The sequence below is a fragment of the Lissotriton helveticus genome, chromosome 1_1 (genome assembly GCF_964261635.1).
Source record: "Lissotriton helveticus chromosome 1_1, aLisHel1.1, whole genome shotgun sequence".
Taxonomy (NCBI): Eukaryota; Metazoa; Chordata; class Amphibia; order Caudata; family Salamandridae; genus Lissotriton; species Lissotriton helveticus.
In genome coordinates, this window is record NC_136057.1 from 316,510,503 (window position 1) to 316,537,788 (window position 27,286).

Consider the following 27,286-nt stretch of genomic DNA (forward strand, 5'->3'; position numbering starts at 1 on the left):
GCCCAAACCGCTGAACGGAATTACACCAAATTTAGGAAAATGGTAGGGTCTGGTACGCAGATCACCCTTTTGGTTAAATGATGTAAATCCCTCCAGTAGTTCCTGAGAAAATCAAAAGAAAAAAAATATATATATCTGGGCGAGCCTAACCACACATCTCATCGTGAGATCTGATTGGCTGTCAGCACTTCATCCAAGAAGTGTTGGCAGTCATCTTGGGACCAATATACATGATAGCACCTCATTAAAAAGCATTACAGTTAATAGAAGGTTTTAGGACTTTAGTTACATTTTAAATCATTTGTTGATGGTACCATACTCATTTTAGGAATTGTGGTGTGTTCTAAGGTGATTTTACCATATGAAAAAGCCTTCTGCTGGGATATCATGAATCATGTTTGAAAGAAAACTATTATCTAATGCTTTTCCCACAATGGTTTGGAAGGGGATCTATAAGCTAAACTGAAAGCATATTTTCTGTAAATTCACATTATCTTTCTCAGTCATGTGAGAATGAAGTCTGACATTCTCAGTAAAACATGTACATCCCACAAGGACAGAAACTGCCAGTTGATTCCTTTGTGTTCTACTGCAGCATCTCAGAGTGTTCTAAAGAACAACTAGAGCGCTAACAGTCCTACTTATTACAAAAGTATGGCACACCTGAAGCCATCTTGATTGGAATAAAGTGGTAACTCTTAAAACATTTAATTTAAAAAGGAACAAAATGAGGGGGTATATTTTGCCATAGAAAGTATGATTAGTGCTGCAGAAAGAAAAATTAGGGCACATTTTGACTCCTCAAATCCTCTTCTATTTCATGAAAAAAATTCTGACATGCAGACTGAAACATGCACTTTGAATACCAGCAGCAGACTTCCCTGGTGAGCAGTAGCTTTACTACAGTGATCTAATGAGCAACTAGAGTGCTAACATTCAGAATTTATGGCAAATATGTGACACGTCTGAATGCCTTCTTGATGGAACCAAAGTAAACAAGCATTGAAAATGCAATAGATCTCGCCCTCGTTTAACTTAAAGCCATTCTGTTTGTAATGAGGTGGCTTTTTAGCTTAGCTTTTATTAGTGTTTTTCAAACTTTCATGTAAATAACATGCATATATATGCATATGTATGCATGATTTATATTTGTATTTATATAGATATGCAGATTATATATGTTTATATATGTATGTATACATATATATACACATACATATATATAAATGCATATGCATATATATGCATATATATATATATATATGTGTATATGTGTGCGTCGAGAGAGGTAGAGTTGTAGAGGTAGAGGTGTAGAAGTAGAGAGGTAGAGGTAGAGAGGTAGAGGTAGAGAGGTAGAGACTAGTAGAGAGAGAAGTAGAGAGAAGTAGAGAGAGGTAGAGATTAGAGAGTCAGTAATAGAGAGTAGAGAGTGAGTAGTAGAGAGTAGTAGAGAGAGTAGCAGAGTGAGTAGTAGAGAGTAGTAGAGTGAATAGTAGAGTGAGTAGTAGATAGTGAGTAGTAGAGAGTAAGTAGTAGAGTGAGTAGTAGAGAGCAGTAGAGAGTGAGTAGTAGAGAGTAGTAAATAGTGAGTAGTAGAAAGTAGTAGAGAGTGAGTAGTAGAGAGTGAGTCGTAGAGAGTGAGTAGTAGAGAGTGAGTAGTCGAGAGGGAGTAGTAGAGAGTGAGTAGCAGAGAGAGAGAATAGTAGAGAGTGAGTAGTAGAGTGAGTAGTAGAGAGTAGTAGAGAGAGAGTAGTAGAGAGTGAGTAGTAGAGAGTAGTAGAGAGTGAGTAGTAGAGAGTAGTAGAGAGTGAGTAGTAGAGAGTGAGTAGCAGAATGAGTAGTAGAGGGTGAGTAGTAGAGAGTAGTAGAGAGAGAGTAGTAGAGAGTGAGTAATAGAGAGTGAGAAGTAGAGAGTAGTAGAGAGTGAGTAGTAAAGTGTGAGTAGTAGAGAGAGTAGTAGAGAGTGAGTAGTAGAGAGTAGTAGTAAGTGAGTAGTAGAGAGTAGTAGATAGTGAGTAGTAGGGAGTGAGTAGTAGAGAGAGAGTAGTAGAGAGTAGTAGAGTAGTAGAGAATGAGTAGTAGAGAGTGAGTATTAGAGAGTAGTGGAGTAGTAGAGAGTGAGTAGTAGAGAGTAGTGGAGAATATTCCAAAGTTTGGCACAACACCACTTGCACAACAAGTCCAATCAAATCATATCACTTAGAGTCCTTATTGAAGCGCTGAATCTTGGTGTATATTCAAATGCTTTTATTTTCCTTAAGTGTATGTACCACAGCCAGTCGACGCGTTTCGTTCTGTACAACAGAACTTCTTCAGGGCGTTCTTATTTCCTTCAAGTTATGTCTGTATCCTGTTGTCATATAACTAGATATTTCTTCCAAATGTTAGACAAGTCGTAAGTACATTCTTATTCAAAGTGACTAGGTATCAATTTTACCCACACAATTCGGGCAGACTTGAGTAATTTATAGCATCCTCAAAGTCAGTCTTTCAAAAATTCCAAAGTATAGGACATGATAATCCAAATCCAAATGTTTCTCAAGAAAAGTCATTTTCAATCGTTCGGAATATCGGCGTTTGGGCAGATATGACCCACGGATACGGTTTATGACTTTGCTTGAGAAACATTTGGATTTGGATTATCATGTCCTGTACTTTGGAATTTTTGAAAGACTGACTTTGAGGATACTATAAATTAATCAAGTCCATGGACGCTGCTGTGAACGCCCCCAGCAACACCCATTGCACGCCCCTTTAACGCAGGACACTGCGTTAAAGGGACTGATATTTATCAGGCAGGATTATGCCACAAAAAGTGGTTTAGTCCTGCCTGATAAATATCACTCAGTCTTCTGCGCCACCGAACGTCACAAAAAGTGACGTTCCGGAGGCGAAAGGGGCTCATAAATAAGGCCCCATAGGTTTCACACTCGTTATAGTTAGGAATTAGCATTTAAAAAACCTTCGAAATTCACTGGACATTCTACTCATACAAAACCATTGAAATTCCTCCGTTATAGTTAGTTGTACTCACTATAACTCGCGCGCCCGCAATCCACTGCTGATGATGTCACATATTACATCATTCATGACACGGTCAGTGACGTCACTGATGACATCACTGATGACATCTCAAATTACATCACTGATGACATCACTGATGACATCATCCAGTGTATGTGGTTTGCTTTGATATCTAAATATGTATTATAAATACACTACTTTGCATTGAACAATGAGTGGATATATAAATATAAATGTGTGGATGGTGGATTTAGTAACAGTGTCATTGATTGTTTCCTTGACTAATTTGTAGAGTCTCACTATATATAATGTGTAGTTACTAAACTGTGTAAAAGTCTTTATTGCTTTGTCTAAATTGCCATGTTAAAGACTATATTTGTTATTGGTTTCTTAGCTGAGTATTTGTATGGGTAAATTAATGTCTTCGTGGTTTGGTGGGGGGTGTGTGATTGCCAGAAATGTGTGAATAGTTCATTCAGTAGGTACATGAGGTTAAGACTACATGTTATAACATTTGTTTCAGTGAGTGTATATGTTTATGGGTGTGGTGGTGATGAAATATTTCTCTCAATGGTACATCTCCATTAAACTTGAAAAAAAGGCAGTGTATGTGACAGTTATATCTAATTAAGTGTGCCTAAGACTTAGTGATTGTATGAGTCACTGTATGGATAACTCTTGCTTGTAATAGTGATTTTATAACACACTAAGTGTGAATTACTATCTATATAAATAGATGAAGTGGTGTTTTTATAAGTGTGTAGGTGAGCAAATGTAAGTATAATCAATTGTTTGCATAAGTCAGAAGGATGTCTTTATAAGTGAATACAATGTGTGCTGGTGTGTGATGTTGAAATAGGCATATAAGTATATTTGATAGTGTTCTGTGGATTATTCACTGCATATAACACTGAATCTATAGGTAAGTGATTAGATGTGTGTATAGTTCTATGAATAACTGAGTGGGTGTTTAGAAATTTCTATTGGTGTGTCAATGGTTTCAAATATGGCACTTTCTATTTTACAGTGAGTGATGAAAGATTATACTAGTGTGTGATGAGGTGTATTTGATTGTCACATGGATGATGTCATCAGTGATGTCATCAGTGATGTCATTTGAGATGTCATCAGTGATGTCATCAGTGATGTCACTGACCATGTCATGAATGATGAAATGTGTGACATCATCAGAAGTGGATTGCGGGCGCGCGAGTTATAGTGAGTACAACTAACTATAACGGGGGAATTTCTATGATTTTGTATGAGTAAAATATCCAGCTAACTGTAACTGGTGTGAAACCTATGGTTTTTTCAGTGAATATTTATATATATATATATATATATATTCCAGCTCCGTTGCACCAAAGACCGGGTCACTCGCAGACGGGTGCCTCTTCGTGGTGGTGCACCACGTCACAAATTGCAGCTCCGATTATCTCTCATTCCAAAGGAAAGAAAATCCAGCACTCGCAGGGGAAGTGTTCAAGTTAGTTTTAATATTAAACACTCAGCAGATGTCTGCTGAGTGTTTAATATTAAAACTAACTTGAACACTTCCCCTGCGAGTGCTGGATTTTCTTTCCTTTGGAATGAGAGATAATCGGAGCTGCAATATATATATATATATATACACTTTCAATTCTCAAACTATTGTTACAGGGAAGTTTAATCAAACCAAACAAGTCATGCGGCAAAGCATACAAAAATTATCTGTGCGTTAGGCCACTGGATCATCAAGTGGTTTTTGCCAGCATCCTACATTGGCGCCATATATCAAACCCTCTACACATCAACATAAACAGAGGGCTAGGTGAGACCAGAAGTAAAATAGCAGTCCGAGCATGCGAATCACCATGTATACATGATCACCATCTTTAGAGGGTCAAAGCTAAAGGCAAGTCGTCCCTATTAAGTTTACTTACGAGCTCTTCACCTTACTCACACCCGTCCGCACAAGCACATGCACCTGGCGCTGAAGAGGCAGAGAACGCCGAAATGCATCCGCCATAGAAGGAGAAAGCACTCCTCTTTGTTGGTGCAGCCTATTAAAGCGCTTCCAACATGTTCCCCAGTTGTGGCCTTACTCTTTCTTGGAAGGAGACGTTGTGCGATATATTCCAGCGCGATTTCCAGTGTCGCGCCTCTAAGGCTCCCGCTTTCTCAAGAGACTCTGTTTACGCTGGAACACTGCTTGCAGTTCTTCTCTTCTCCGGGGTACCGGAACCTACAGAGTCCACCACCCAGCAAAGGAAGAAGTATGACGGTGATGATGCCCCAGTGCACCACGTCGGGCAGGCTGGATTTCCACGACTTGCCCCCGCCAGAAAGGATTCCTGAGCTGAGGAAGGTTTAAGCGGTATGGGGACTGGAGGAAGCGCCACTGCACAAGTGTGCTTTCGGACATTGGGGCGATTTACAGACTTTGCAGTACATTTCTCCCTCCCCACTCTACTCCTGCGATACCTACCAGAGCTTTTTAGTTGCATGCTGGATCTTGTAGGCGCTGTCCATGAAGCGGACTACAAGAGGTGTATGCACCGTGATGTCAATGAAGTGGGAGGAGCGGCGGCCTGTCAATGAGAAGGCAGGTCACTTTAACCTTACTCACACCCGTCCGCACAAGCACATGCACCTGGCGCTGAAGAGGCAGAGAACGCCGAAATGCATCCGCCATAGAAGGAGAAAGCACTCCTCTTTGTTTGTGCAGCCTATTAAAGCGCTTCCAACATGTTCCTCAGTTGTGGCCTTACTCTTTCTTGGAAGGAGACGTTGTGCTATATATTCCAGCGCGATTTCCAGTGTTGCGCCTCCAAGGCTCCCGCTTTCTCAAGAGACTCTGTTTACGCTGGAACACTGCTTGCAGTTCTTCTCTTCTCCGGGGTACCGGCACCTACAGGGTCCACCACCCAGCAAAGGAAGAAGTATGACGGTGATGATGCCCCAGTGCACCACGTGGGGCAGGCTGGATTTCCACGTCTTGCCCCCGCCAGAAAGTATTCCTGAGCTGAGGAGGTTTAAGCGGTATGGGGACTGGAGGAAGCGCCGCTGCGCAAGTGTGCTTTCGGACATTGGGGCGATTTACAGACTTTGCAGTACATTTCTCCCTCCCCACTCTACTCCTGCGATACCTACCAGAGCTTTTTAGTTGCATGCTGGATCTTGTAGGCGCTGTCCATGAAGCGGACTACAAGAGGTGTATGCACCGTGATGTCAATGAAGTGGGAGGAGCGGCGGCCTGTCAATGAGAAGGCAGGTCACTTAAACCTTACTCACACCTGTCCGCACAAGCACATGCACCTGGCGCTGAAGAGGCAGAGAACGCCGAAATGTATCCGCCATAGAAGGAGAAAGCACTCCTCTTTGTTTGTGCAGCCTATTAAAGCGCTTCCAACATGTTCCTCAGTTGTGGCCTTACTCTTTCTTGGAAGGAGACGTTGTGCGATATTTTCCAGCGTGATTTCCAGTGTCGCGCCTCTAAGGCTCCCGCTTTCTCAAGAGACTCTGTTTACGCTGGAACACTGCTTGCAGTTCTTCTATTCTCCGGGGTACCGGAACCTACAGAGTCCACCACCCAGCAAATGAAGAAGTATGACGGTGATGATGCCCCAGTGCACCACGTCAGGCAGGCTGGATTTCCACGACTTGCCCCCGCCAGAAAGGATTCCTGAGCTGAGGAGGTTTAAGCGGTATGGGGACTGGAGGAAGCGCCGCTGCGCAAATGTACTTTCGGACATTGGGGCGATTTACAGACTTTGCAGTACATTTCTCCCTCCCCACTCTACTCCTGCGATACCTACCAGAGCTTTTTAGTTGCATGCTGGATCTTGTAGGCGCTGTCCATGAAGCGGACTACAAGAGGTGTATGCACCGTGATGTCAATGAAGTGGGAGGAGCGGCGGCCTGTCAATGAGAAGGCAGGTCACTTAAACCTTACTCACACCCGTCCGCACAAGCACATGCACCTGGCGCTGAAGAGGCAGAGAACGCCGAAATGCATCCGCCATAGAAGGAGAAAGCACTCCTCTTTGTTTGTGCAGCCTATTAAAGCGCTTCCAACATGTTCCTCAGTTGTGGCATTACTCTTTCTTGGAAGGAGACGTTGTGCGATATATATATATATATATATATAAAGAGAAAGAGCAGGATAAGGAACTCATCAGGTATATATCAACTTACCATTCCAAATCATGGAAAATACAGAAAAGCCTTGCTAGACACTGGAAAGTACTCAAAACCGAATCAGCTTTGTCTGACGTTTTGGGTGATAATCCCAATATGACATACCGGAGGGCAGACTCGCTAAAAGCCAAAATAAGTCACAATGAAGTCAGCACAATAAGATCTAAGACCAGTAACATGCAAGGTTTCTTTACATGTATGAAATGTAAAGCGTGCAAATACAGCTCCAACGTGAAAAAGGTATTTTTCCCAGTAGAGGAGAGAGAAAAGAACATTGGGAAACATCTAACATGTCTCTCTGAATATTGTGTATATATTCTGGTTTGCCCCTGCTCTAAAAAATACGTTGGGAGCACTATGTTCCCGGCCAAATACGAGTGCTTCAACATATGAGGGCCATCTAGAATAAAGACTAAACCTCCCCTGTGGTGCGTCACTTTGAGGAGCATCACAAAAGCAATCGAGACCTCCTAAAATTCTTTGTCATTGACAGACTTCCACCAATGCCAAGCGGAGGAGATAAAATTCGTAAACTGAGACAGTTGGATAATAAATATATCATCAATCTAGATACCTTGATCCCCGGAGGCCTTAACTCCGAAGAGGAAATGATATGGCATCTGGGAGACACGTAGGCCATGCCCGACCATGCGGGATGTTTTCAGTATTGTCTATATATATCTCTTTCTGTATCACGTATTATATAATGTAAATAGATTTACCTGAGTGCTCTGCGAGAAATTGTTTTTAACCATTTATTAATTGATTTTTGTTGCTCACAATTATTTTCTTTTGGTGAAGATTAGGGCACTATTAGAAAGTCACTGTAGTCATCTGTAAAGGTGTGATGTACAACACATTAGCATTGACAGGTATATTTGCTTTGTCTTTTCCCCTTTTCCTGCAGAGAGCTGTGGAGGACTGTGGTTGCTGAGAAATATTCTTAAAGCTTTATTAATTTGGACATTGGCCATGATATCACCCACTGGGGTAGCAGGATGTTCCCAAATTTATTATTTTTTCTGGTTTGCTCAAATGTTTCTCCTTTCTAAATTAGTAATGGGACTTAAGATCTGCTTGGCTTTCAATTCCATTGGGAATTTAAGAATTTCTTATATATTAGGCACTTGCACTATGTAAATTGTTTGTTATGCAGAGCATCTAAGAGACCAGCTATTTGTATTCATTCGGAATTTCATTTGGAACATTATGAGCAACAAGATAATCCAATGTGTATACAAAGTTTGATTTCAAGTTTATCAAGATATATCTCTTATTATTCGCAGGTCCCGCAGAAAATAGGGCACAAACATAATAGTGACTGAAATATTTATTCTCATGAAGAGTAAACACAGTATAGTTGATAATTCTTTACACATGTGTTTCATTATACTTTACCATGCACAAACACCACTATAAGATGGCCACCACACTTTGACTTTTGTCCTTTGTTGATGTTTTCATTTAGTAATCACGTGTGCACTAATACGTTTTTTTGAAACTTTATTTATATGTGTTTTTGAACAACACTCAACTACCCGTGATCAAGGCGACTGGTTCGCTGAAACGCGTTGGGCTGTTTCATGTACCTGTGTGTGGAACCAATATGAATTAAACACCATCTTGGCAAGTACACCCGACTGCTTGAGTGATTAATGTGTCACCTGAATGGAGTGCATCGGCACAGTCTTTACTGTGCTCCGTGAACCGTAATATATATATATATATATAAAAATATATATATATATCTATATATATATATATATATACACTTTCAATTCTCAAACTATTGTTACAGGGAAGTTTAATCAAACCAAACAAGTCATGCGGCAAAGCATACAAAAATTATCTGTGCGTTAGGCCACTGGATCATCAAGTGGTTTTTGCCAGCATCCTACATTGGCGCCATATATCAAACCCTCTACACATCAACATAAACAGAGGGCTAGGTGAGACCCGAAGTAAAATAGCAGTCCGAGCATGCGAATCACCATGTATACATGATCACCATCTTTAGAGGGTCAAAGCTAAAGGCAAGTCGTCCCTATTAAGTTTACTTACGAGCTCTTCATATCGCAAATCAGATGTATCCTGTCATTTGCATTCTAATTTTGATGAAGTTGGACACCCCCTCAGGATAAAGGTTGTTTGAAGCAGTTTATTTAAGTTCAGCAGTATAGAGGAAACTTCTCATCCACCACAACTGCTAGCAGTAAGTGACTCATTATAAACATTCCAAAGAGCACCACACCAACACCATTATAAGTATAACATACTAACATTACCTCATACAATGGAATCTACTTATTATTAGACAGTGACCCATACTAAGATATCACACATCTTGCCCCCTATGTTTTTTTTTACCAAATTGAGCATCCCTAATGGTGACATAAAAAACTGTTCTGTAAGAAAAAAAGGAAAGAAAAGTTTGTGCTAATTAAGCATTTTCTAGACTTTTTGCTTGCAAATCATAGCATTCATTAGATAAGAACAAATGTACTGGTATTAACAAAGCACACCTTTGTTCTTCAATGAGTGATTTATGAGGTCCAACCTACAAGACAGGGCATGTGCTGACTGTTTCTAGGCATATTGTAGCTTACATAAAGAGGTGCTTGCAGCCTGCCCATTGCTTACCATTGGTTTACTTTCCTTGTCACTCTCATTTTCTTGCTCATACTCGTGTCCCAGCTTGTCACTCTGGTGCTTGTTCCTCCCATGGAGCATTGTCTCTTTACCATGTGTTTGTCTGCCTGGTGTTTGTGCTCGATGTCAGTGAACTACTTTTTTCTTTTTGTGTAGGCACTCACAGAGAGAGCAAGAAGGTTTGAACCATTTTTCTCATGTTCTTCCCTCTCTCCTCATACTAATGCCTGTCGCTGTATTCTTCTTCCCACCCTGTTGTGCTCACCCGTGTGCTTCTCTGTGCTGCATCCACCCCTCCCCGTGTGGTTCCGTGCCCCCATGCCCTATCCTGTGTTGCTTTCATGTCCTCCTCCCTCCCCTTGTTGCTTCAGTGTCCCTCTCCCTACCCATGTAGCATCTATGTGCCACTGCAGTCCCCATATTCAACATCATGTTGTTTGCCCTCGTTGCTTCTGTCACTGTTGCTTCCTCTTCCTCACCCACTTTAAAAAACAATGCATGCATTTTTTTTTTTAGTTACTGATCCAACTTTTTTGGGTAAAACAATGAAAAAAAGTGGTGTTTTATTTCATAGGCATACACCTGTGTGGTATGCGTGCTTACAAAATTTCATGGGCGACCATGTAAAATATATTTATTGTTTTACTTTAGCCATGCTCTACAGCATAAAAACGCCGTGTGAAGGAGGTAAAAACATTTTTGGAAAGGGCATGAACCAAAAAATGTTTAATAGCTTTTTCATGCAAAACATTTTTCCAAGTGAAATTAACCTCCCCATTCTAAGATGGCTGCCTCCTTTTTGTTTTTTGTGACTTCTTTGTTACCGTTAGAAACCCCATGTAACAATTTCCATGCTCAACCTATAGCCAGGATTATAAACAGCATGCTTAGTACCTTTAGTTCCCAGAAACATTTCTCCCACCCAGCAGGTACTGGCTTGAAGTACAGCTGACAAAAACACTGTTTGAGAAGACCGAACAAGCCAAAGAAAGCGATATAAGTATGAGTATTGCCAGAATCTTAAAAGGCATTAATTAATCTCTCCTAATTCGACTGGCTTTTTCCCCATGCCTAAATGATTGCATCCAACCTGTTTGCATCTCTGCCATCGACCCCTGTTTCTCAACTCACTTCTTCACATTCACCCATCCATGATCATTCTTTTTGAGCTGCCTTGAGTCTTGCCAAGTGCTTTGAAGACAGCAGGAAGCTCTCAATTCATATCTCCTCCAATGCTTCCTAGAGCTGGTTCCAACTTCTAAACATCTGCATTACCTCTCTTTCCAGACTGAGGATACTCGTTGGCGCTGTGGTAATTATAAAATGTTATCAGTATGTTTTTTTTTTCTTCTTGGTACTTTCTTGTGGGTTTCCAGTTGCCTGCAGATAGTGCTACGCTTCTTACCTGCACCTTCTTCAGCCTTCCGGACTCAATGGACGCCGCAGGGGGTTGGGTGTCTTTGCGCTTCCTCAAAACACAGTAAATATCTCTTATCTTATTTGGGAAGTGTGCTCTTTATCCTATCTTTGAAATCTGTATGGCTCCTTACGAGCTTCTCCATGCTCAGGGTGGATCCTCTGTGACTATTGTCTATGTTCCTGGGCTCTCAACAATTCCCACGCAGACAAGGGTTAGGCTCAGACTGGCTGTTCTAACAGCAAGTGCTCAAACACTGTTTAAGTTGAAGTCTTGCGAGATACATCTGATGTCTAGATCAGCACGAGCTATACAATAAACAATATATCAAGGGGAAAGCTGTTACCCAGTCCTTAGTTTGTGATATATTAAGTGCCAGGGCCCAAGGTATTGCTCACCGGTCCACTGCAGCTGGCAAAATCCATGTCACTTTAAACTGCAGGTTGAAGTACAAGTTTTATTGTTTTTAAAAAACATTATTACATAATTTAATGCTCCACTAATACATTTCTGCTTAAAAATAAACACACAGCGCCACCATGTGGTGGTTTATCATAAATATGAGCCAGTGTTTACAAATAAGTACAGGTGCCAAGCACCACAAAACACTGGCACAAATTAAGCACACATGTTATCCCATGGGGAAGAGATTATTGAGTATGGTCTATCTGGCTGAGTATCCTAGAAGTCAAAAGTGGACTTTTGGACATAAATGGGACCCCAGTGTTATCGCGTTTACCATTAACATGTTGGTATTCCCATAATGCGGGTGGGTGTCTCTGGTGAGTGTAATCTTAAGGACGTTGTGCGTATTTGGCTATCAAAAATATAAAAAGGTGATCTTTTATTAAAGCTTTTTTTAGAGTGCTAGTGGTAGTATCATAATGTATGAAGCAGCATTCGAAAGGTCCCCTTTACTTACTTGATGAAGTAGGGAACAAGTGAATGTGTATAAAAGGGGACCGAGGCACAAGAATCAACAAGAAGAGGTTGGATAGGTAGAACATAGACTCCAAGAACAATGACACCAGGGCTGAATGGACAAAGGGATTTGGGTGGTGAGATATAAGGGATAAGAAAGCAAACTAGATTTTAGGATTACAAAGAAGAGACACAGACATATGAAGTGATGTATCTTCAGAGGCCAGTCGAAAATAGAGCAACAGAAGGAGATTGTAACATACTTTCCGGCAAATTGCACCATACCCTAACGGGTTGCACAACCCCAACTAGCGCAATCAAGTATGCATGTATATTTGTGGTCTTTATAGTGCAAACCACGCCAAAATGAAGCACAGTGATGTACATGCATCATGATTTAGAGTTTTTCAAAAAGATGTGTTTTCAGCTCTTTTCTAAAAAGGAGAAGGGTTAGGGCAACCCTAAAGTATACAAGGATGTTATTCCAGAGCCTGGGTGCATAAACCAAGAAGGCTTGTTTGCTTGTGTTTTAGGTCTTTCCTACTATATAATGCATGCACTGTTTATTGTGTGACATAATGTTAGCTTGTGTTTAAAGTCTGTCCTTTACTTATCATTGGCTGGCTTCATTGTCACTCTAATTTGATTATTTCTTATTCAATATCTTTTGTGGGCTTTCCATTATCTTCTTCTGTTTGTCTCTTCTCAGGGAGCATGGACACATTACTTGGTTCCTTCCACTTCTCATTATTCAGGCATTCTTTTTTTGTTTTTGTTTCGGCACTCCACAAGGGTGCATGTGTTTTCCAGTTGACTCCATAGTGTTCTTCTCTTCTCTTCCTCCCTCCACTCTTTGTTTTGCACTTGTGCACTAGCTCTTGCGCTGTTTCCTGCTCGCGTGTGTTGCTCTCTCATCTGTTTACCTTTCCTCTCCTCCTCCATGTTGTTGTCTCTTCCAGTTAGTCTGCTTCTGTGTTGCTTTCCCCATATTGCTTTCACCTCACCCCTGTAATTCCCTCAGGGGTTTGCTTCTGCCCCCACACACTCCACATTGCTGTCTCTTGCCCGTGTTTCTCACTTTGCACTTGACTGCCAGAGAAGCTGAGAATATTTGGATCTAAATAACCAGGGAGCAAATAACCAGCACAACTCTTGGTTCAACTTCGCCAGGTAGGAAGTACTGAGGCTCCACTTCTAAAGGGGTGCAGAGGCATCAAGAACCCTGGTACCTACAATCACAGCCTAGGGTGTCACAGTGGAGTAGGTTAGGCCCTTGGCTTTCTTACACTGAAAGGCACATTTCCCTCCTCTGACAAATAACACAAGCTGTGATCCTGCCATCCCAGAGACCCTGCAGAGTCAGTGCCGTAGTGGAGCACATCAGTAGTTCCTTCTCTCTGCTCCACAAGTTTAGGATGTAACTCTAGTTTTACAACAACCCAATGGTTAGGTCTGACCAATGATAAAGCTTTCAGCAGTCTATAGGCAATAGCCTATTGAGGACCATGGTGCTTTAAGTGAGATGAAGAAGGTGGGGGCCTAAGTAATTAAGGTATGGCTGAAAACATGTGAATGCAATCCTATGATTTACACAGCATGCTGCATGACCACCATTTATGTGGATTTTGAAAAATATTTCTACTATTGCATCTAGATCACATAACAACAAATGCTTAAAACACGCCAAACCAAATGGCTTTGTGAGTCTTTGTTAAAAGTTTCATATAAATAAGCAATATCAATGATGTTGTGAATGTATAGAATTCGTAATTACAAATGGTAAATTTTTGACTTTTAGAAATGGGATTCCTGGCTGGCTGAGATATGCACCCAGGCCAGGCAGGAAGCACCACTTTTGTCAGGGTAAGCTAAGTACATACTAAATCATAGGCTGTGCTCACCCTCTGATAGCTTGGCACAGAGCAGTGAGGCTTATCTAAGGAGACAATGTGTAAAGTATTTGTGCAACATACTCACACAGTAACAACATGAACACCCCACAAAAGGACTCCACACAAGTTTAGAATGAAAGATTATTATATCCTGAACAAAACACACCAAAATAACAAACATCCAGTGCACAGAAGTTGAGATATTGAATTTTAAAAGAATAAATACTGAAAGCGCTTAGATAAAAGTAATGCTAAAAAGGTTACTTTAGGACACAATGGACCGGGGCAAAAAATAGTTTGGGCCAACCTCATGGACGCGCAGGCTACCTAAAGGATCCATGCAGGGCCTGATGAACAAGGTATCTTTCCTGGTTGCAAACTGCGAGAAGCCTCGATGTCATAGCCCGCACGCTGAGGATGCATCAGTCTTCTCCTTGAGGTAAAGGTTGGTTACGAAGACATGCGCCAGGACGCCCCTTAGCTGGGGCAGCTGTGCGCAGTACAAAAGTTCGTAACATAACATAACATAACAGTTGATGGATTCGAGAGGCGTTGAGCAATGTGCCAGTTTCTGGCCCGCAGTCGAGGAGATGCATCGATCTCACCAAGCAGCAGCCGTGGCGATATGCTATACGATACATCGATCTTGGGAGGCAAAGCGTTGGTTCCGTACGAAGCGCCAATTCTACTCCTGCAACCTAGTTGATATGCCGGTTCTTCTTCACGCAACCAGGAGATGCATCAAAATCCGTTTTGCAAGTATTAGGGCCACTTCCAGTAAACCATACACAGGAGCAGGGGTAGAGACTTTGATATCCCTGAGTCTCTAACAACAGGAGGCAAGCCAACAAGTCCTTGGAGCACACTAGAAGAGAAAGACAGAGTCCAGCTCTAATTCAGAAAAGTCAGAGAGCAGCAGGGTAACACAAGAGAAAAGCAGGCCTTCCAAGTCTGTAGTCCAAAGATGAGTCATTTAAGCAGCACATCAGTCCTTCTGGCAATGTGCTGTTGTAGTTGCAGCAGTGTCTGAATTTAGGGGGTCAGAGACCTAGTACTTATACCCAAAAGGGCACGTGAAGTTGGAGTGACTTTAAAGAAAAGGTTTTGAAGTGCATCATTGTCCTTTCAACCCAGTCCTGTCTGCCAGCCTATCTGTGGGCGGTAAATCAGTGCTTTGTGTGCGAACAGGACACTACCTATTGAAGTGTGTCAACCCATTTCTTCCTTTCTGTACAGGAAGACCCATCAGTATGCAGATGAATGCCAGTTGCCCTTACATGTCCTGTGTTTGTGGCTGTCTAGAGGGAATGCAGAAAGTGTCGCTGTCAGACACAACAAGACGTGCAGTAGAGACAGGCTGCAAGACACAGAAAGAGCTAAAAGGAGAGAAATGTCCACTTTCTAAAAGTAGTATTTCTAAATTAGTAACGCCAAATCCAACTTTACAAGTAAAGAGGATTTGTCATTACCAAGCCAAAGATATAAAACATTAATCAGCTACTCCTTTCTGATCAAGAATCACTGCTTAAAAGTATATTAAGGACCTCCTAATGTGAGAGAAACAGGCCTCAACGCAGTGAAAAACGATTTTTTGAGTTCGTTGTTAACAGGACATGTAACACATGCAGGTACATGTCCTACCTTTTACTTACATATCACTTTGCCCTTAGGGCTTCCTAGGGCCTACCTTAGGGGTGACTTATACATAATAAAAGGAGAATTTAAAGCTTGGCAAGTAGGTTTAAATGCCCCGTCGAAGTGGCAGGCCTGAGACATGTTTGAAGGGCTACTTATGTGGGTGGCACAGTGCTGCAGGCCCACTGCTAGCATTTAGATTACAGGCCCTGGGTATATGGCATACCACTTTACAAAGGGACTTATAAGTAAACTAAATATACTAATTATGTATACATCAATGTCACCATGCTTAGGGGAGTAGCATATACACTTTAGCACTGGTTAGCAGTGGTAAAGTGAACAGAGTCCTAATGCTAACAAAAAGGGTATAATAAAAAACAGGAGGTGAAGGTAAAAGGTCTGGGGAAAGGCCACCCTAAGGATGGCAGGTCTATCAGTGACTACTCACCCGCGAGGGTCACAAGGCGCTGGGGGGGAGGGGTACTGCTACTGCTCGAATAGCCAGGTCTTGAGTAGCCTCCTGAAGGTTAGAAGGTCCTGGGTCTGCCGTAAGAGGATGGGGAGGGTGTTCCAGGACTTGGCGGCAAGGTCGGAGAACGATCTGCCACTGGTGGTCGTTCTTCGGATGCAAGGGATGGTGGCAAGGGCGAGGTTTAGGGTGTAGAAGGTGAGTCGTCTGTTGAGGTATGCTGGTCTGGTGTTGTGGAGTGCCTTTTGTGGGTGGGAGAGAAGCTTGAAGGTGATCCTCTTCTTGAAGGGAAGCCAGTGCAGGTCTCTCAGGTGGAGTTTGATGTGGCTGTGGCAAGGGATGTCGAGGATCAAGCGTGCAAAGGTGTTCTCTATGCGTTGTAGACGTTTCAAGAGTTTGGCTGAGGCTCCAGCGTAGAGAGCGTTTCCATAGTCCAGCCTGCTGCTGACGAGGGCCTGGGTGACCATTTTCCTTGTCTCGGTGGGGATCCACCTGTAGATCTTGCGGAGCATGCGGACGGTGTTGAAGCAGGAGGATGAGACGGCGTTGACTTGCTTGGCCATGGAGAGCGTTGAGTCGAGGATGAACCCCAGGTTGCATGCGTGGTCGGTGGGTGTTGGTGCTGCTCCTAGTGCGGTCGGCCACCAGGAGTCGACCCAGGCTGAGGGGGTGGAGGCGAGGATGAGGGCCTCCGTTTTGTCCAAGTTCAGCTTCAGACGGCTGTACTTCATCCAGTCAGCGACGGCTTTCATTCCTTTGTGGAGGTTGGTTCTGGCGGTGAGGGGGTCCTTGGTGAGGGAGAGGATCAGCTGGGTGTCGTTGGCGTAAGAGATGATGTTGAGGTTGTGCAGTCGGGCAACGTGGGCGAGCGGTGCCAAGTAGATGTTGAACAATGTTGGGCTGAGGGATGACTCTTGGGGTATGCCGCAGATGATCTCGGAGGCTTCGGAATGGAAAGGGGGGAGGCGGATGCTCTGTGTTCTGCCAGAGAGGAAGGCGGTGGTCCATTCCAGAGCCTTGACTTGGAGCTTTGCGTTGTGGAGGCGTGTGCGTAGGGTGCGGTGGCAGACAGTGTCGAAGGTGGCTGACAGGTCCAGGAGGATGAGGGCCGCGGTTTTGCCATTGCCCAGCAAGGTGTTGTGGAGGCGCGTGTGTAGAGTGCGGTGGCAGACAGTGTCGAAGGCGGCTGACAGGTCAGGAGGATGAGGGCCGCAGTTATGCCGTTCCAGCAGGGACCTGATGTCTTTGGTGGCGGCAATGAGGGCAGTCTCGGTACTGTGGTTGCTGCGGAACCCAGACTGGGACGGGTCCAGGATGTTGTTGTCCTCGAGGTAGCGGGTCAGCTGTCTGTTGACGGTTTTCTCGATGACCTTCACCAGGAAAGGGAGCAGGGAGATGGGGCAGATGTTCAGAGAGCTGGAGTTGATGGTGTTCATGATTTTGATGGTGTTGTCGTCATTTATGTTTGTCCAGGAGAGCATGGGGTTGATGTGGGTGGTGCCTGTGTGGTCTGAGGTGTCAGTGGCTCCAGGGGTGGTCAGGTTGTTGAAGTTGTCGGGATGTCTGCAGTCTTGAGATGGAAGAAGGTGGCAAGGGAGTCGCACAGGTCTTGCGATGGTGGGATGTAGTTGGTGTTGGAGGTAGGGTTGGAGAGTTCCTTCACCATGTTGAAGAGCTCTTTGCTGTTGTGTGCGTTGTTATCGAGGCGGTCCTTGAAGGAGGACCTTTTGGCGGATCTGATGAGGTGATGGTGTCTGCAGATGGCGTTCTTGTGGGCTGCACGGCTGTCTATTTTTCGGCAGGTTTGCTTGGAGACCTGGAGTTCCGCGGTGAACCAGCTGGCTTTCTTGTTGGTGCATGTGTTGGAGGGTTTCTTGATTGGGGCAAGAGTTTTGGCGCAGTCGTTGATCCAACGCCTGAGGTTGCAGGTGGTGGTGTCTGCGTCGGTGGGGTCGGCAGGTGGGTTTCGGGCGAGGGTGGTGTTTAGCTGGTCTTCGGTGATTTTGCTCCAGTTGCGATGGGGGATCTATTGAGTGAGGTGGTGCATGGTGTTTTCTGGAAGGTGAAGTGGATGCAGCAATGGTCGGTCCAGTAGAGTTCGGTGGTATGGCTGAAGGTGAAGTTTGAGCTTGCGGAAAAGATGTGGTCAAGGGTGTGGCCGGCGGTGTGGGTGAGTGTTGTGACAAGCTGTCTGAGACCGAGGTTGGCGAAGTTGTCAATCAGGGTGGTGGAGTTGGTGTCATTTTCGAGGTGGAAGTTCAGGTCTCAGAGGAGGATGTAGTCTGTGGAGCAAGGGCGTGCGTGCTGACGAAGTCGGCGATGGAGTAGCTGAACTGAGGCCGGGGTCCGGGGGGTCTGTAGTGTAGGTGTTCAGAGGTGCTGAGGGTGTCATTGGTTCTGGTCGTAACCGTGAGTGTGTTCTTGTGGATGATGGCAATTCCCCCTCCTACTCCGTTGGTGCGGTCTCTGAGGTTGATCTTGTAGCCGTCCGGGATGGCTATGGGGATGTTGGGTGCTGAGGAGGCGTTCATCCAGGTCTCTGTCAGGAAGGCGACGTCCGGGGAGGAAGTGTCGCGCAGGTCCCAGAGTTCGACGGCGTGTTAGCTTGCGGAGCGGGTGTTCAGTAGTATGCTTCTGAGGTGGTTGCGTCCTGTCGCAGTGGGTGGTTTGGCGGCTCGAAGGCTTGTGAAGCTGCAGCTCCGGCAGGAGAAGGGTCCTTTGCTGTTCTTCGGGGCGGCCAGGAAGCAGTTGTGCGCTCATCCAGTGTTGAGTGCGTGGAGCGTGTTGACGTTGTAGCGGCATCGGGTGTTGTGGCGTTCGTGGGGGCCAGGGGTCTGGCGCTTGGCGCGGTCCAGGCACGGACAGGTGCAGAAGGGCTTGCATTAGGTACGCCTTCGGCACACCGGCTGCGCGCGGCCGCCATAATAAGAGAGGTGGGAGGGAGGAGCAGCTGGGAGGTGGGAGCGGGGTGGCGTATGGGCGAGCAGGGGCAGGGCCACAGGGGACGCAGCAGCGGGAAAACGGGTGAGGCAGGGGGGTTTATAGAAGGCAAAACAGGGGGCACAGGGGTAGCGGAGAAAAAACGAGGGAGACAATACACAGGGCAGGAAACAAAATTATGGGCAGTATGACAAGAATACAAAAGTATGACAAGAGTCCAACAGTATCACAAGAGTGTAACAGTAACTACCTACTGAGGCAGAGGGACCTCGAACCTGAAGCAGGGGCGGTGATAAGCAGCAGGGACACACTGTCCCACTAGTGGAGCTGTGCGGTGTGGGGGAGCGACCTGCCTGAAGACAGGGTCAAGGGTCGCTCCCCCACATTGCATTGGATGAGCATATGGCCCACTAACTCACACTAGCTTCTGCAGCTCCAGAGCTCCCAATAATGCCTCATTATGAACACCCTCCTTCAACTAGAACTCCTAAATGTGACTTAGCTCACATCTATGATACAAGTATTGTAAAACCTACTAGCGCAGCTTTTCAGACTTGCAACCTGTTAGCTTTGTCAATACTCAGTAAAGTACGACCCAATTTCAATAAAAAATTGCACTAAAGCAAATATAGCTTACACATAATAATACATTTAAAGTCATTACTTATGCAAAATATGTAATGTGAACACAGTAACGTTGCTAAAGCCATTTCGAAAGCCAATAGGTCCCAAAGGCAAAAACTATTGCCGTTGCTAATGCTTGTTTTATTTGAATCTATGAATTGTTTATGCTTGGCACTTACAGCTCCCAACATGTAATTAAAAAAATCAATTTATGTAGGAGACAAAATGGAATGGTTTGTGATAAAGTGTGTGCAGGTCTTTTAGTTACTACTACCACTATTAATATTACTTCTTCCACTATTACTACTACCACAGCAAGAACTTATATTTATGATAAAAAATGGCCCCTATGCTGCACAGACTGCATTAGCAGAGTTAAACTGTACCCTCAAAGCAGAGTGTTATGAAATTGATACAGAAGATTAGTTTTGCTTTGAAAGTGCTGAAGTTAAAGACATATCATACAAAAATAATGTACAGTAGGTACATTTATATTGTATTGCAATTGTAATTGCATTATATGGTGCTTCCTGTCCCTTATGAGGTTCTAGGGCACTTTATGCCAGGTAGCACGCTGCTCCGGCGACCAAGGTTAGTGGTTATTCCAGTAATATTGCTTATTGTTGGCATTGGGATTAGTATTGCAAACAATTCAATGCATTTCTGCAATTTCTTTTTGGTGGATTAAATTAATAGGAGCTAGCTGTGATCATTAGTGGGAACGAGGGGTATGTGTATGTGAGCTCATGCACAGTGTTGGTGGGATTAATGGAAGCTAGAGGAGATTAAGTATTGTTAGGTTGCAGTGGTATGACTTTCAGAGGATGAAGGAGAGGTTTGATCTTATAAATGAGTTGTGGGCAATTTGTAGAAATACATTAATAGAGATTAAGGCAAACATACATGTTACAGAGTAAGTTGTGCTCAGATAGAGGAGGCGTGCAGGGGTGGAAACGAAAGAGGGTGATTTGTAAGAAAAAAGGAGAGGCTACAATTAGAAGTTTTAATTAAAAGTCAGTTTCTCAAGAGGAACATTAGGGATAACATGGACAATTTTGAGATAGCATGTAGTTTGAGGATGCAAAGCTATAGGAAGAACATCATTTACATGTGAAGATTGTGCTATATTAGGTATTTTTGATAGTCACTAGAATCTGCCAAATAGTTTGTCCACTGCTAGGCTGCTGCCAGATGACCTCTCAAGCCAGATCAGTTAATCAACTCAAGATTTTGGAGTGAAAAGCAGGGCACAAGTCCTAAAAAAAGAAGTGGGGGGACGCTGTCACCGGAAGTGACGTCACAACAGGAAGTGACGTCACGAAGGGGGCCGCGCTCCTCGTCCCAGAGAGGCCAAAGAGTGAAGTCCAGCTGTTTGGCAGGGGGGATGGCGTCCCCCCGGTAAAATAAGTGGGCGGACGCCGTCTACCCGCGTGGTACCCCGACTCGAGCCCTGGTGAAAAGTAATGGCTGGGTGCATATGTTGTGAAATATCAAGACCTTTAGGCTTAGGAAGCAGTAACCTCAAGATCATAGCAATGCGAGAAAATACATGGACAAATAAAATACACATTGAAAAGGAGATTCTGCAAAAGCTGAACTGGATATCTTCTGATTCTCATCCTGATGTTTGACTTACACTATTACTTGCATAGCAGAGTGAACTCCATTTGGATGCCTGTGGTTTATATTTACACAAGGCGGAGGGCGAGGACAATTGCCTGCATTCCAGTGGCTGGAGGGTGGAAATGAAGACATGAGGGTGAGTAGAATGCTGACATAACTCCCTTTAGAATTTCAATGAAGACTTTGTTAGCTAAGGGCTGCTCATTAGACTTCCTCAAGGGCCTCTTTTTGGTAGATTATAGGGTATAGGGTGAGACTGCAGATGCTTTTGTGGGAGTTGAAGAGGGTCCAAGACCAAGCCCTTTGTCTTTCTGGGTCATAATTTCAGTGTAGAAACCTCACACCTCTTTGTGCCTCTGTTGCTCCGAGCACTTCACGCCAGACGTTTCAAGGTAGCAAGTTTGCTCCTGGACAGTGGAGGAAACATTATTTAGGAGGCTATTTGAATTTCTAAATGCGGATATCTTTATTACAATCGCCCGAGAGCATGACGCCAGATAGTCTTGAGGGAGCAAACTGTGCCCATAATTCTGGATCTGAACCACCAGGAAATCTGACTCTGGAGACTGGATGTTACACCAGATCCCCGGTACAACGAGGAGGATTACATATAACCAGTCTCCATCCACATACAAGTGCAGCAGGACGGCCACCACTGAGCTGCCCTATATATCATAAAACCAGTAACAGAAGACACAGGTCACCTTGTACTATGGGCCAGGCCACCAATTATGCAATTCAATGAAAACTATTGTTCTTACTCCTGATGAAGACCCTGTGGTGATGTTTCCTCACATGATCTAAAAGGGTTGAAACGTCGACATATATATAATAAAGTGTTGCCGCCCCACCAGACCATTATAGCTATAAGGATTGAATCTAGGTCCTGGATAGGGTTTGAATTGTAATAAAACGCTGATCAAAAGCCACTTTGTTATATATGTATTATTTTGCTTGTTTCAACTGTACTGTGATATTTGTGTGTAATATACACTGTGTTCACCCCCACCCTTGTTTCACCATTGTGAACAAACCAAATTCGATATGTTTATGTTGTTGTGTATATGTGTTTTCACCAAATCTTGAAAGTATATGATTTTTCTAAATAAACCTTAACTGCAATTCATTTGGTGTAAGTGTTTGATCGTGCCTCCAAAAATCAGTGTTGTGAAGTACTTCACCATTAATTAGAGTCCTACCGTTTGTGAGGACAAAGAGAGAACTATTTGAATTATTCCAAGTGGCAGAACCAATGCTCGTTTAACATACCCACGTCTGGGCACAGCTGACGCCTGGATACAGTGCATTATTAGGATATGATGATTGGCCCCATGATAAGACTTAACATTTAGATTTAACACAATGGTATCAGTTCTTCATCGCCATCTGTTTAGGTTAATCTGTCTATTGAACACTGAAACCTTTTCTAGGAGTGTAGTTGATCTGCCTCATGTGTCGGACACACCTACATGTTGACGCCTGCTTATCGTTTCTCCAGGGGCGGCTCTAGGCTCATGGCGGCCCTGGGCAGAAAGCGTAGGTAGGGGGCCCTGGAAGAGGGCCCCGGAAGAGGAGGCCCCGAATAGGCGAGGAGGCCAGTAAAGAGGGGGGTCAGGGTGTTTTGAAGTGGAACAGAGCCGGAGGCGGCAAAATCCCTGCCACTGGGGCCACCACACAACTATGTATCCATCCTCAGAGAATTATTATATTGATGATATGTATTGGCGTTGCGGCCCCTGGGGTTTGGCGGCCCTGTGCAGGTGCATAGCTTGCACATGCCTAAGGCCGTGTCCCTGGTTTCTCTTTCATTGCTCACGATGCACGCATGTACAAAGCATCGGCATGGGCGTCGATTCCCCAAAATGACAGGGGTCGCGGAACTGACATACACCCTTTGACCTAAATGACGTCGAAGCAAGAGACATCAATTAATCTTTGACTCTGAATCTACCCTGATGACCTTACAATAAGTAACATCGCCAAAGTTATATAATAACTGCGTGATTAATATAGCAGCAACACCTAGACAAATGTCTGTTTTAGATATCATCTTTATTAAGGTGCTGATATGATATGTCAAGGAACCTTTGCTTGATTTGTAGTAAGCAAGCAAAGCGAGTTAGTCCGACACCTCCATGAGAAACGTTTGAAAAAATTGGGCTCTAATGCTTCATCTCACGGCACAATTTTCACATAAATGTGCTAAATATCCGCAGGCCTTGAAAAGGCACTCTTAAAATTTCACGTCTGTTCATGGTGTGCCAAGCTAACGAAACCTGACATTCCCTATGAGTTTTCACCATTTTTAAATGTCCTATATGTGGCCCCATATGTCAAAAGCTACCTCCCTTGCTAGGGTCAGATTTTTGTCATGGGTGGTCTTTATGTCAAATGTTATGTCTAGTATGTCAGGGACAGCATTTTGTTATGGATGCTTCCCTCACATATGCCTTGTCCTCCCTTATGCCAAGAATTCCCTCCAATGTACCAGTGGCAGCATTTTGCCACCGGTGCCAACTTTGCCAGGAAGTTCCTCCAGCATGTCAGTGCCATCTATTTTTCCACAGGTGCCCCATGCCAAGACTTACCTCCAGTATGCCACCACCAGCATTTTGCCATGGATATTCCTCATGCAGCAATTGCCTCCAGTATGGCCAGTGCAAACAATTTGCCATGGGTGCCTCTATAAACAAAGAAGCGTTCCAGGTTCAAAAGAAGACTTGCAAGCATAACAACACATTGTTCACTCATGCTCACTTACAGTCACTTATCTCATTCACTCACACTCACTCATTATCACTCATTCGTTTTCCCTCAATCTCTTACACTCACTCTTACTCTGATTCACTAATTCGCACTCTCTCGCTCACTCTTACTCACTTATAGTTTCTCACTCTCTCACTTTGACACACACACACACACACAATCCCATATACAAACATACCTGCTCATACATACATACTCCCTCATCCACTTGCACGCACACAACATACATTTGAAAACATTTTATTTCACTAACCTAAGATGCCAATAAAGGCCCGTTCCAGAGTCTGCTGCTCCGTTTTTTTATTATGCTATTATACTATTAGAGAATGATAGACTAATAATCACTATAATTGTAATAAAACATGAGTACAGAACAAGGAGGTTGGAGTCTAACACTGATGATGCGAGTCACCCAAGGGCTCTTGGCACTGTTCTTGCTACCTCTGAGGCCTGGGTTCGCAAGGGGCAAGCTAGGGGTCACAGCTGTAACCCGTGGGGACCCCTAAATGAGACCATGAACACTGATGCAGAAAATAAAGTGAGCAAATCATACGCACAAGCCTGCAATTACAGACAAATATGATATAAAAAAAAACTAATTTTACTCCTATCAGATTTTAGCTGTGTGAAATCATAACTTTGACCAGCTGTAATAATTGCTGCCACTTCACTGTTAGATGGAAGTTCATCAGATAACAGGTGCTACTTTGACCCAACATAACTGGCACTCATTTACTTGACCTTAGTAAAATGAAAGTCTGAATCAGCCCCCTCAGAACTTTCACAGGTGACATGAAGCCAGCATTCGGGGCTGAATTTGACCAAATAGGGAATTCTGTAACAAGTAGTCTTTATCTTCTTCAATTGAACCAAATGACTCGCCAACTTGCAACAAGGATTAGTAAAAGGAAAGGTCTGACTTGGGTACCACACCGTATAAGTCACAAGTCTGCAGAAGGTCCATTATCCTTTGGAGCTTCCTCGTCATAAAAAATTACTGTTTTAATGCTTAAATAAGTGCATCTCCAACGTGCTCACTTTAAACATGGAATACAATTGTTTATGCAGATCTGCCTGGGGGAGTGGGTTTGCAACCACTCGCCAGGCAAGGTTCAGTCCGGTTCTGTACTACCAGGAGCCTCAGGGGGAAAGAACAAGGGAACCAGGCCGCCCCCCACTCATAACCTCATGAACAATCAATGGCCTGCCCCTATATACTATGAGGTCAATGACCCCTAGTTAATACTAAATTTGTTCAGTCAAACAGTGGGTACTCTACGGCCTTCTATCTGTATGTGCTAATCACAGTCACTGCCTTCAATACTAAAACCTTAAAAACCTTATATGTGTTTGCATGGGACCCCAGGCTAATCCTATCACCTCGCTAGACCTTTCTACTGTGAAAAAGGGGGAGGGAGGGTTGGCAGAGCCTCACGGGAGCAACACCCGGGGGAGGATATGACAGGCTGGTACTCGCCTGGATCCTCACTTCTCATCATCAGCTACTGCCAACCAGGAAAGAAAAGGGGATAAAGGCTGTGCAAAGAAAACAAAAACCATTATGTGTTACAAGTGTTTAGTGACCCAATGCGGTATGCCAAAACTCATGTACTCGAGATCTGGACCCACCACCTTAAAAAGAGCTGAGCTATACTGGCAACTACAACTTTATTCTGTGCTGTATGCCCACTCTACTAAAAACAATCGACATGTTTCATCACCGACGTATACTTTACCGGCGATTTCATCAGGGTTTTTGGGTCAGCGTGAGTCTTGCACGTCTTTATTCTCCCTTTATTGTACCTGTAGTTACACATGGAATACAATCACACATACACACATATTTACTCACTGTGTCTCGTGGGAGTACAAATTAGAAAAATAAATAAAAGATAAAAAATTGGCATCTCTACATTTGGTTCTGATAGTATTCATCATACATTACCAGGTGGCCCCTTTGGTTGAGCCTACCAGGCCCCCGTAGAAGAATCTGGGACTGTTGGACCCTATTAAACAGTTAGTGGGTTCCGTGTACCGCCTATAGGTTGGTATCTGCAAAGACAAACGAAAAAGGATATGCAGTACCTTATCAATTCGTCATTTGCAAGTCACCCTCAAGGGCCCTTGTCCCTGAACGTTGTGTTCTCTATGTTTATATCTTATGGGCTATTAAATGTCTCTGAGTGTAATCTACTCTCCGTAGCCGGCATGGCCAATTACTCTCTACTCTTGATTTTGTTCGGCTCCAAGTGATGAAAGTTTTTGGCCATGAACCATTATTTCATGCCTAGCTCTTCCCGTTGCTAGTGGTGCGCGGTAACCCCCTGTTTTGTTTGGGAAGTCGCTGCTGGGAACATATCATGACTTTGTCCCTCGATCCGTAAATAAACAGACAGACTGGACCCCCTAGCGCCTGTTTTTCAGGGGTTATTTTTACGGCCTAGTTTGCACGGGCACCCCAAAAAGTGCACCCAGCTGCTAGCTAGCGTTCTCCTTACCGTAAGCGCGCACTCGTATGGCCTCCGCTCACCCTGCGTCTGGCCTGATTCTCCCGGTGTACGAATTTCAAACCCGGGAGTCTTGGTCATGTGATGGGCGCGTTCGACGCTACGTCTGCATTACGTGATCAGTGTGTAAGATGTACTTGGCGGCCATCTTAGAACGGGGTATTTTTCCCTCACATATTGTGCACATTGTTCGATTACAACTGAGTTATGCGTTTCTCAGTTATGATTACTGCCCTAGCCAATTCTATTGCAGGACAGGAGGCTCCGATTATGCTTAGTCTCATTTCTTTATTGAAATGCTCAGCAGCCAAGTAAAAAACTACATTACCCAGAAACACTTGGGTAATAACCATAGAGTCTTGTTAGTATAAATAGGTGTACAGACAATCCCACTTCCTCTTTCTTTGCTGCTCCGCAGCCAGTTAAGTGCTTCTTACCTTACTATCTGTTATTTGCCTTGCACTTTGTATTGCTTGCGCGGCGTCTGTTTCACTTTTCTGCCGCTTTGTTTTCCGCGCGTATCGCGCTGCTTGTGCTTGCCTTCGCCTTCCGTCCGCGTTGCGTTTCGGTGGCGGCGCGGCTGGGTGCGAGGCATCTCCACCCTGAAGTCGGGCGCTTTGTGCCTGGGTTCTTTCAT